Here is a 10,125-nt window from a genome sequence, read left to right on the forward strand (position 1 = left end):
TGAGTTTCATGAATGGAAGGATATCAATTGTTATTATTGCCACTATATCCTAGTACCTACCATATTGCCTAATAAATGATCAGGAACTCAGCACATTTACTGGATCAAAGGATATAGTCCTCAAAATGAATTTTATTCTCAAAATGAGGAATTCTGAGATTTTAAAGACCCTAAAGCATTCAAAATCTATAATGGACATCTTTGTAGGTTTTTTTTTTTCCCCAGTATTTGCTATCACCTTCTTCAATTTTAACAGTACACAGAATTTTCCAACCATGTGGTTTTGTTGCATCCACCTCATTTCATGCTCTTGGGATAGGTATTAATTGACATAAGTCATATTTTCTATTCACAAGTTAGTGTGATTGGCTCTAGTATAAAGAAATGACATAAGTCATGCTCATTATGGCCAGTAGGTGTCAATTCTGAGATGTATGTTTGAACATTATGAGAAGCAAACTCACTCTCTTCCTCATTAGAAAGGGAATAAATGTGGACCTTGAAGCTTCTGGCATAGAAGAAATTGTACATATTTGAAGTATACAATTTAACAAGCCTTTGTAAATGTTTAGACCCATGAATCCATCACAAGAATTAAGATATATATCCATAAAACATATCTATCATCCACAGAATTTTCTTGTGCCCCTTGGTAATTCTTCTCTCATGTCTACAGGCACCCACAGTTCTGCTGTCACTATATATTACTTTGTATTTTCTAGAATTTTACATAAATGAAATTATAATTCTGACACTTTTACTGAGAATAATTATTTTGAGATTCATCCATGTAGATGCATGCATAAGTAGCTCATTCTTTTTATTTCTGAGTAGTAGTACTTTGTATGGATATACAACACTTTATCATTTTTCCTGTTGATTGATATTTGGTTTGTTTTCAGGTTTTCACTACTGTAAATAAAGCTGCTAGTTACATTCATGGACAAGTCTTTGTATTGACATATAATCTAATTTCTCTTGGGTAAATATATAGAAGTAGAGTACTGGATCATATGGTAAGCACCTTTTAGAAAAACTGCCAAACTGTTTCCTGTTTCCCAAAGTTATTGTAATATTTCACATTTCTGCTAGTAGTGTTTAAGAATTCCAGTTGCTCCACATCCTTGTCAACACTTGTATGATCAGTCTTTTCAATTTTAGCCATTCTAATAGACTTGTCATTTCTTTATCATACTTTATTTTTCATTTACCTGATGATTAATGGTGTTTACCATATTTTAATGTGCTTAAGTGTCATATAGATATCTTCTTTGGTCAATAGTCTGTGCAACTATTTTGCCCATTTTATTAATTGGGCTGTTTATTTCGTTAAAGCTCTAAACTTATTTTATATATTCTAGACCGAAATCTTTTATCAGATATATGTTTTGCAAGCATTTTCTCCCAGTCTGTGACTTGTCATTTCATTCTCTTAACATCATCTTTAAAAGAATGTAAGTTTTAAATTTTTATGAAGTCTAATGTATTATTTCTTTATGTATTCTGTCTTTGGGCTCATATCAAAAAAACATTTTTCTAACTTAAGAACACAAAGATTTGTTAATTAATAGGTTAGGTTAATCTAGAAATTATAGTGTATGGTTTTACATTTATGTCTAATCAATTTTTTTTAAATTATTGTATATGATGTAAAGTATGAATTGATTTTTTTGTATGTATGTGTATAATTTTTCTGGCGTAATTTGTTTAAAGGACTGTCCTTTCTCCACTGCATTGCCTTTGTACCATTGTCAAAAATATTCCTTGATGGAAGTCTAAATACATTTCTGGACTCTATTCTGTTCCATTTACCTATTTATCTATCTTGGTGCCAATACCACAACAGTCTAATTACTACAGTAGGCTTTATAATAAGTTTTAAAATAAAAAGTGTGAGTTCTCCAACTTTGTCTTCTTTTTCAAATACGTTTTAGCTATTTTAAGTTTTTTCAAACCCATAAAAACATTTAGAATGAACTGATTAATTTGTAAAATGCCTGCCGGTTTTTGATATTAAGTTGAACTTATAGATCACTTTGGGGAGAATTATCATTTTAACAATATTGAGCCTTCTGACACATGACTAATGTGTATCTCTCCTTTCATTCAGATCTTCTTTAACTTTTCTCATCAATGTTCTGTAAGTTTTAAATTCAGATTGCCTGTACACCTTTTCTTCAGAGATATCTCTTAGTAGATTTTAAAAATGTTTGATGCTATTGTAAATGATATTTTAAAATAATTTAATTTAATGTTTGTTGCTAGCATATAGAAATGGAATTGCTTTCAGGATATTTATATTATATCTTACCACCTTGATAAACTTACTTATTAGTGCTAGTAGCCTTTTATATAATTTTCTACATATATGATCTACATTGACTACAAATAAAGACAGACTTACTTCATTCTTTCCAAACTGGATGCCTTCAATTATTTTTCCTGCCTGATTTTCTTGACTAGAACCCCCAGTGAAATTTTGAGTAGAAGTAGGGGGAAAAGACATCCTTGTCTCAACCTAATATTAGGATTAAATAATTCCGCCTTTTACCATTAACTATAATGTTAACTTACATAGGTGAGGACTTATAAAGTTGGAGGACTCTCAAGTATTTTTCATTAGTGTCTTTTATCACAATGAAGACATTGCTTTTTATTCCTAGTTTTCTGAGGTTTTATAACAGAATTCGATGTTGAGTTTTGCCAAATCTTTTTACTGCATCTACCGAAATGATTCTACAGCTTTTGGGAATAATTTAAAGATATGGTTTATTCCATTGATTGATTTTTGGATGTTAATCCAACCTAGAATAAGCTCTATTTGGTCATAACATATCATTCTTTCTATATATTGTTGAGTTCAGTTTACTAAATTTTGTCTAAGTTTTTGCATCTATGTTCCCGACGGATATTGGTCTATAGATTTCTTTTCTTGTATTTATCTGATTTGAGTATCAAAGGAAAGTTGGCCTTACAGAGTGAGTTGGGAACTATTTCCGACTTTTTAATTTTCTGAGAGAGTTTACATAAAATTAGTACAATTTCTTCTTTAAGTGTTTGGTAGAATTTATTAGTAAAACCATCGGCACCTAGATGGTTTCTTTGTGGGAAGGTTTTTAAACTATAAATCCAATTTTAAAAAATGGTTATAGGGCTAGTCAGGTTATCTAATTTTTCTTAACCGAGCTTTGGTAGTTTTTATCTTTTAAATATTTTATGTAACATAAATTTTCAAATTTTATGATATAAAGTTGGTCATAAATTTCGGTACCATCCTTTTAATACCTAGAATCCTCATTAATATTATTTTACAGTGAGATGTCTCATTCTTGTCCTGCTGTGTCCTGCATGCTTTCATTCTTGATACTGAAAGTTTAAGCCCTCTCTTTTTTTCTTTTTGATCATTCTGGCTGTAATTTTTCAATTTTGTTTATCTTAAAAACAGAACTTTAGTTTTTTAAATTTTTGATCTGTCATTACTTTTTGTTCCGTTCTTTGTTTTCTTTCTTCTACTTACTTTGGTTTAAGTTGCTTTTATTTTCTTCTTTCTTATAGGGGAAATTGAGTTAATTGATTTGAGACTTTTCTTCCTTTCAAATACAGGCACTCTGTAGTGTAAAGTTATGCTTAAGTGGTACTTTAGTGTCATACCACAATTTTTACACTAATTTTCATTCATTCATTGTATTCATTAATTATTTTAGTGAATTATTTCTAAAAACTTTGACCTTTAACAAGTGAAATTCATTTTTAAAAGGCATATTATAGTCTATAAAATTACTCTCATTACAGTGATTATTCTTATTTAGAATTTTTATTCTATTTCCTCTATTACCTTTATTATCTGAGAGTTACTTTTTTAAATTTGGTGATTCATTTTTCTTCATATGTTTCCCTGAAACTTTCAGCCTACTTAGCCTAAATGTGAAACATTTCAACTGCTGAAGAATACAGATTTTGATTTTGATGTCTGTGTCAGGTAATTAAGGGAGATGACTTAAACATTTGTTTGCGTGTAATGTATCCATAGGTTTTCTTCTGAGTGTAGATGTTTCCTTTCCTTTCCTAGAGAATTTATTTGCTTCTCCAGGTCCACTATCCCTTCTGGGAGTCTCTTGAGTCAGGACTCTAATTTCACACATTCTCTTTAGGCTTTATCCTGAGGGAAAATGCTACAATCAGGTTTTTTTTTTTTTTTTTTTAACTTTTTGTTCTTTTTGTCAGAATTATCTCAGGTTCTATTCTGCTTCTCTTTTAGGTTCATTACTCATGCTGGAAGTCATTCACTTTACTTAAAATGTAGGTCTGAGATTTCTCTCAGAATATGTCTTTATCTTTTCTCCCCCTCTGAGATCTCCCTATAATAATAGTGAAGAAACTTTAAAAAGTTATAAAGCCACTAGGACCAAAGGGGAACTGATGAAAGCAGATAAAAGATGCTAATATTGTTTCAAAAGATGGAAAGTGAAATGACAAGTGGTAATTGACTTGGGTTTTCATTTTCTCATCTCCAAGTACCTATAAAAGGAAGGAAGTTGGGGAAAGGGCATCACATGAAACAAACCAAATTTTACTCAGAAACCTCAGAAAATATAAGAATTGGAGGCATAGACATTCGGTAACTTTGAGAGCAGGAGGAAAACTGAACTAAAAGCAGTAGTTAAAAGCCTATATAAGGAATGCTTTAACAATAGGCCCCATTCCCAACCAACACTTAGAGATGGGCACCACAGCACCACTTGTAAAAAATGAGAATTTTCCTATCTGGTAAAATTAGAAGTGTTGCTTTGCTCTGGAGGACACCAGGCACAGGGAACAGGAATGAGACATCTCACTAAAGATATAAATTGTGTGAAATTCTACATGATTAATTAATTCTAAGAACCCCCACTGCACCCTTCACTTATTCCCCACTTACCTTGGGTCCAGTGAGTATAACTCATTCTCATTAAAGCAACTGGTTGGCATATTCCTTTGAAGAACTCAAGTAACCTTTAAGACATATTAAAATACTAACTCTTTAGGATACTTGTGTGATATAACTAGGTCTCTAATCAATCACTCAGTGGAATATCCACCAGTCACTAAACCTACCCTCACATACTCAGTTTCTAATCAGCTTTTTTTGTGCTTTTCTTGTTCTTAAACGTGACTGAACAGATACTAGTTTTTTTTTTTTTATTTTGAATAAAGCTTTCATCATAAACTTTGAAGGACAAAACAGATTGCACAAGTTGGGAAAGAGTGGGACAGAGACTATTTCAGGAAGCAGTAAACCAAGAAAAAGAAAAATTTTAATATCTTGCAAATAGATTATTCAACTCATAGAGGAATAAAGAGATGTCTCAAGATGATGATGAATAGAACTTCCGAGATCACAACTATGCAGTAGCACTAGAGAGAATCAATTCTGATTGGAGGAGGAGAATGGAGTTATTCAAGAATAATGTCTCCAAGAAAAAAAAATGAGGCCTACAAACTATCTCAAGTGTGTGACCATATTGAGAGGAGCTGTAGAATTATGGCAGATACTTTAAAGATAAGTTATGATAGATATAAAGAAAACTAAACAAATAAATATTAAAGTAATTATTCACCTTAGGAAAAATATATAGCTGTACAGAAAATGTAATTATGGTGCACTGCTTGATTCAAATTGAGTATTTTATGTAGTCATAATAATTAGAAAACTAAATGTTGATTTAACAAGTAAATGATGATATGTCCATATTGGCAAGATGAAGTATTAACAATATACGTGTTGCTGAATTAGGGCCAAATATTAATATTCTAAAGTTGAAAAGCAGAATACAATGTCTAAAATTTTTAAAAATAAGAAACAACAGTAATAAAACCACTTTAAAAGAGTTGTGTGTGGTTGCCTTTGAGGGGTAGGAAGTGCTGTGGACAGTTGATTACCATTTTTAAATGATATTTATAGTACTTTGGCTGTTTAACACTATGTACATATATTTCTTAAATAATTTTCAAAGAAAAATTGCAAGTTAAGCAAAAAAAAAGTTATGTAAGTTTATTCTGAAAGCAAATGTCACTGTGTCCTACAGCGCAAATGCAGGGTGGGAGTGAATGTCCTAGCAAATGCACCTCTTTTATATATACTTCATTCATTAATTACCCTGATGATAGCACTAGAGTATTTACTGTTTCTTCCATTTGTTAACTGTGAGCTTTGAGCATATCCGAGGATTTGTTAGGGAAGAGCTAGTCTTAACTCTAAAATAGACCACACTTAGTTTAGGCGGAAACTTTACCTACTTTTGTTTCTCTGCTAATCTGATTTCAAAAATTCCTAAAAATTTATAGTCTATTGATTGTATTTATATATTTTTTTCTTAAGATGTTAGCAATGATTCTCTTAAAATATTTTTCTTTAATTTCAATTGGATTTTTACAGAAAACCAGCGGTAGACATATCCTCGGGTCTCTTTCATTTCAGTTCTTTAAACATTCTCTTTAATCATTGAAAATCTCATCATCTACCAACTGTGTTCTTTTTCCTTGTTTGAAGATCTTTTGTGGATTATGTGTTAAAATTTAAGCTTAAACATGCTTTGTGATATTTGAATCAAATAAACATTATAATTATTTCTTTTTAACTTATCATTGAGAGTTTTAAAAAAGATTATGTAGTAATTTCTCTGTAAGTAATTGTATTTATTCTTTTTTATTCTCTCATTACCTGTTTTTTTTTTTTTTTTTTTCTTCTTGACGCTGTAAATCTTAGGGCTTCTGCAATGACCTTAAGCAAAATTTACTGGACAGAGCCTTTATTCCTTTCATTTCTTTCTGCCATTTCACTATAAAACCCGCTTTATCTGCCGCAAACCACTTTTTGAACATGATTGCATTTGAGAAATTCATTTTGCCCTTGGACTAAATTATATTGACCCAGTTTCACTATTCATATTTGAATTTTACATTAAGCATTTTTTCAAATATCCTGTCTAGTTTTTAATCTATTTTTGCAACAGAATTTTTAGGCCCGAAATCTAAAGACTGTGTCTTCCCAGGATGTGAATCCTGTGGAGACTTCCCATGGCACCTCTCAGAGATTTTACTAATAAAAAATGGAGGAAAGAGCAAAGAGGAGAAACAACAAATAGGAAATTGAAGCAAACAGAGACAAAATGAAGACATTTCTTCATCAGGAATCTAAGAGAGTGTTAGGTAATGGGGTGGAAGAACCAAACCAGACACATTCTGCGCCCTCAATAAGCTCTCATTTTGGGAAGAAGACAGATTTATATACAATTTAAAATATTTTGGAAATGTCCAAAGAGGAGGGTGATGAGAATGGCAGGATCTTACTGATCCTCTCACAAAACTGATTAGAGTATGTTACACTCAAAGGCTGAAGAGAAACCAGGCCATAACGGTTAAATAAATGTCCAGAAGAGAAATTTACTCAAATGACAAGAGTTTCTTAATTAAATAAGTTTGGAAAACATCTTATATCTTATCACTATGAAACTGCATGGTGGCTACCTCTTAATAGTGGTAGAATATGCTCTCCCAAAACAAATCATGTACTTGCAATGTCTAGCAACACCGTTGGTGACCCATAATGATATTAGCTCAAGACTGAGGTGATAAAGAATGATATAGCGTTGTGAAGGTGCCACTTTATAAAAAAAATTACTAAATCATCTAAATGACCTAATTGCATGTTTCACTGTTGAATATGGATAAAACATTTTAGCTAAATTTTACTATTAGATTCATTAGACAGTCTTCATTATTATTTTGCTCCTGTTTTCAAATAATGAGTCAATAAGATTGTATCAGCCATCACACTCCAGATGTCATGTTGTGTATAGGTTGGGTTGCAGTCTTAAAATTATGTGATAACCAAGGAAATGATCTCACTATCTTCTTCTACTCTATCCACACATTTTGCTTAGAATTGAAAGGATTTTAACAAAATCATAATTCAGATTAAGTTTGAAGTGTTTTCTTTCCTTACCCTTGATTTCTTCAACCTCTTCCCACCCTATCTATTAAGGAATCATCTCATCTACTCTAGTTTAGCCCGGGGGGCATCTACATCGCATTTATACCTAATGAAAAATCAAATTCATCTTCTAGCTAAAAGTCTAAATTATATAAGTCTATTTATATAACAATATAAATATTGTTATATTAACAATAGATTTCAAAGCAGGCTGTAAGTAGAAGTTAACACTAAAGGTTAATATTCCATATGGTTTCATAAGCTTTATGTCATAAGATAAAGATATATAATTTTGGGGGGGTAGAGGGAATAGCTTTTAGACAATAAGTCAGCAAACTTTTAAAAAACTAAATTATGCCAATGGATTCATAATTTTTCACTTTATTGAAAATCATATATAAACTATAATTTTAAAAAATAATTCCACACTGTGACTTCTCTGTTACCAAAAAATATGTCTCTAGTAATATGCTTGAAATCTGAAACTCAAGATGTTATCTTTATGTTCCTAATGAGCAATATCGTAAAATTTTCCACTTTTAAAACAAGCCTAATAAAATATAATGTTCTCCAACAGACTGAAAGCTCAACAGTCTGCCTATATTGCAAACATCAATTTCAAGATGATGACAATAATAACGAATTGATACTATTTTGGAAATGGAGGGGCATATAAGTAATGAGATTTGTTATCTCAGCAACCACAACCTTTACACTGGATCGGCAATTTATGATCTGGTACAACTTTGGTTTTTATGAACAATTTAAAATATATGGATATACAAACTTAAGAAAAATTCAGGAAGCATTGACACCAAGGAATGAATGAACTTAATAAATATCTTTGCCCTTATTTTTTTGGACAAAAAGTATTAGACAGATTGTGTGTGCCTTTTACACACACCTTAAATCTTTAATGGTTATCATTGTATTGATAGTCCTATGTACTTATTTAAAATAGATTTTCTAGATTTTATTTTTCTTATATGTTTTATGGTAGTAGATCTGTGTTGTTTTGTACAAAATAGGATTTCAGTATGAAAACTCTTTAAGGTCCAAAAAAACCCCATGAACCACCCAGCCGTAACCACCTTCCTTAATTGATTATAGGAGTTTCTTTTCATTTTATATAAAGATTAATAAAAAATATTGAAAAAATTATTTTCTCATCTTATATTTGTAAAGATAATAGAATTCATAAGTTTCTTTAAAAACAGACCAGACACTGCCCTCTAGTTTCTGCCCTGTTGCTGGGAGGATCAGCAGGACTAGAAAGTTTAGGAATGGGAAGTCCAGCCCAGAAGAAATCAGGAAATAGGGCTCAGAGGCACTTGAGGTGTGGTTAGGAGCAACTCCACGTGATACACGACTGAGCAGAGAAGGGGAACACAAGGTGGTCGGAAAGGCCTTAATCTCCTCCTTGACATACAAAACTAATTTTTACAAAGATCCAGGCAGTTTGGTCCCAAACTGAGGTGAACACTTCAAAGTTTATTCACATGTTTTGTTTTATCTTTTAAGAATCAAAGTTTCCCAAATTAAAGGTTTCAAATATTACTACATATGCCTAAAAAAGAAAAGAAAAAAAAAGGGCTTTAAAATTAGGATGGGGCGAAGAGATTGAAAATCATCAAATAGTCCTCTTACCTCCAAATGAAATGAAATGAAGAACAAAACTATTGGCTTCTAATAGGAAACAAAAATCCGCTGTTTAAGTTGAAGCATTCTCAGATGTTTGGGGGAAAACATCCTCTTAAAATGGGCCCTTGTGTTTGCCTTCTGGGGAGGTGGTCCTGGGCAGGTGAAGCATAAGACATTTATGCATATGTTATATGCAGACTGCACCCACCTCTTCCCCCCAGCCTTTGCCTCTTGGATTGTTGTGCTGCTTTCCCCTTACTTTGCTACATTTCAATAGTTAAGTTGGTTTTACTTGAATGATTCATGTTAAAGGGAGAAATGAAAATCTCCTTTAAAATTTGTTTCAACTCCTCCTGCAAGTAAAATAAATGAAGTGGCAGAAAAAAAAAAGAAAAGAAAAATCTTTTGAGGTCTACAACAGTAAGCCATGATGTGGGCATTTATTTTCCGGTGACATAGATTTTTGTGTGTGTGTGTGTGTGTGTGTGTGTGTGTGTGTGTGTGTGTGTGTG

Source organism: Sapajus apella, unplaced genomic scaffold (genome assembly GCF_009761245.1).
Source record: "Sapajus apella isolate SASKATOON/1434 unplaced genomic scaffold, GSC_monkey_1.0 scaffold176, whole genome shotgun sequence".
In the NCBI taxonomy this organism is placed as follows: Eukaryota; Metazoa; Chordata; class Mammalia; order Primates; family Cebidae; genus Sapajus; species Sapajus apella.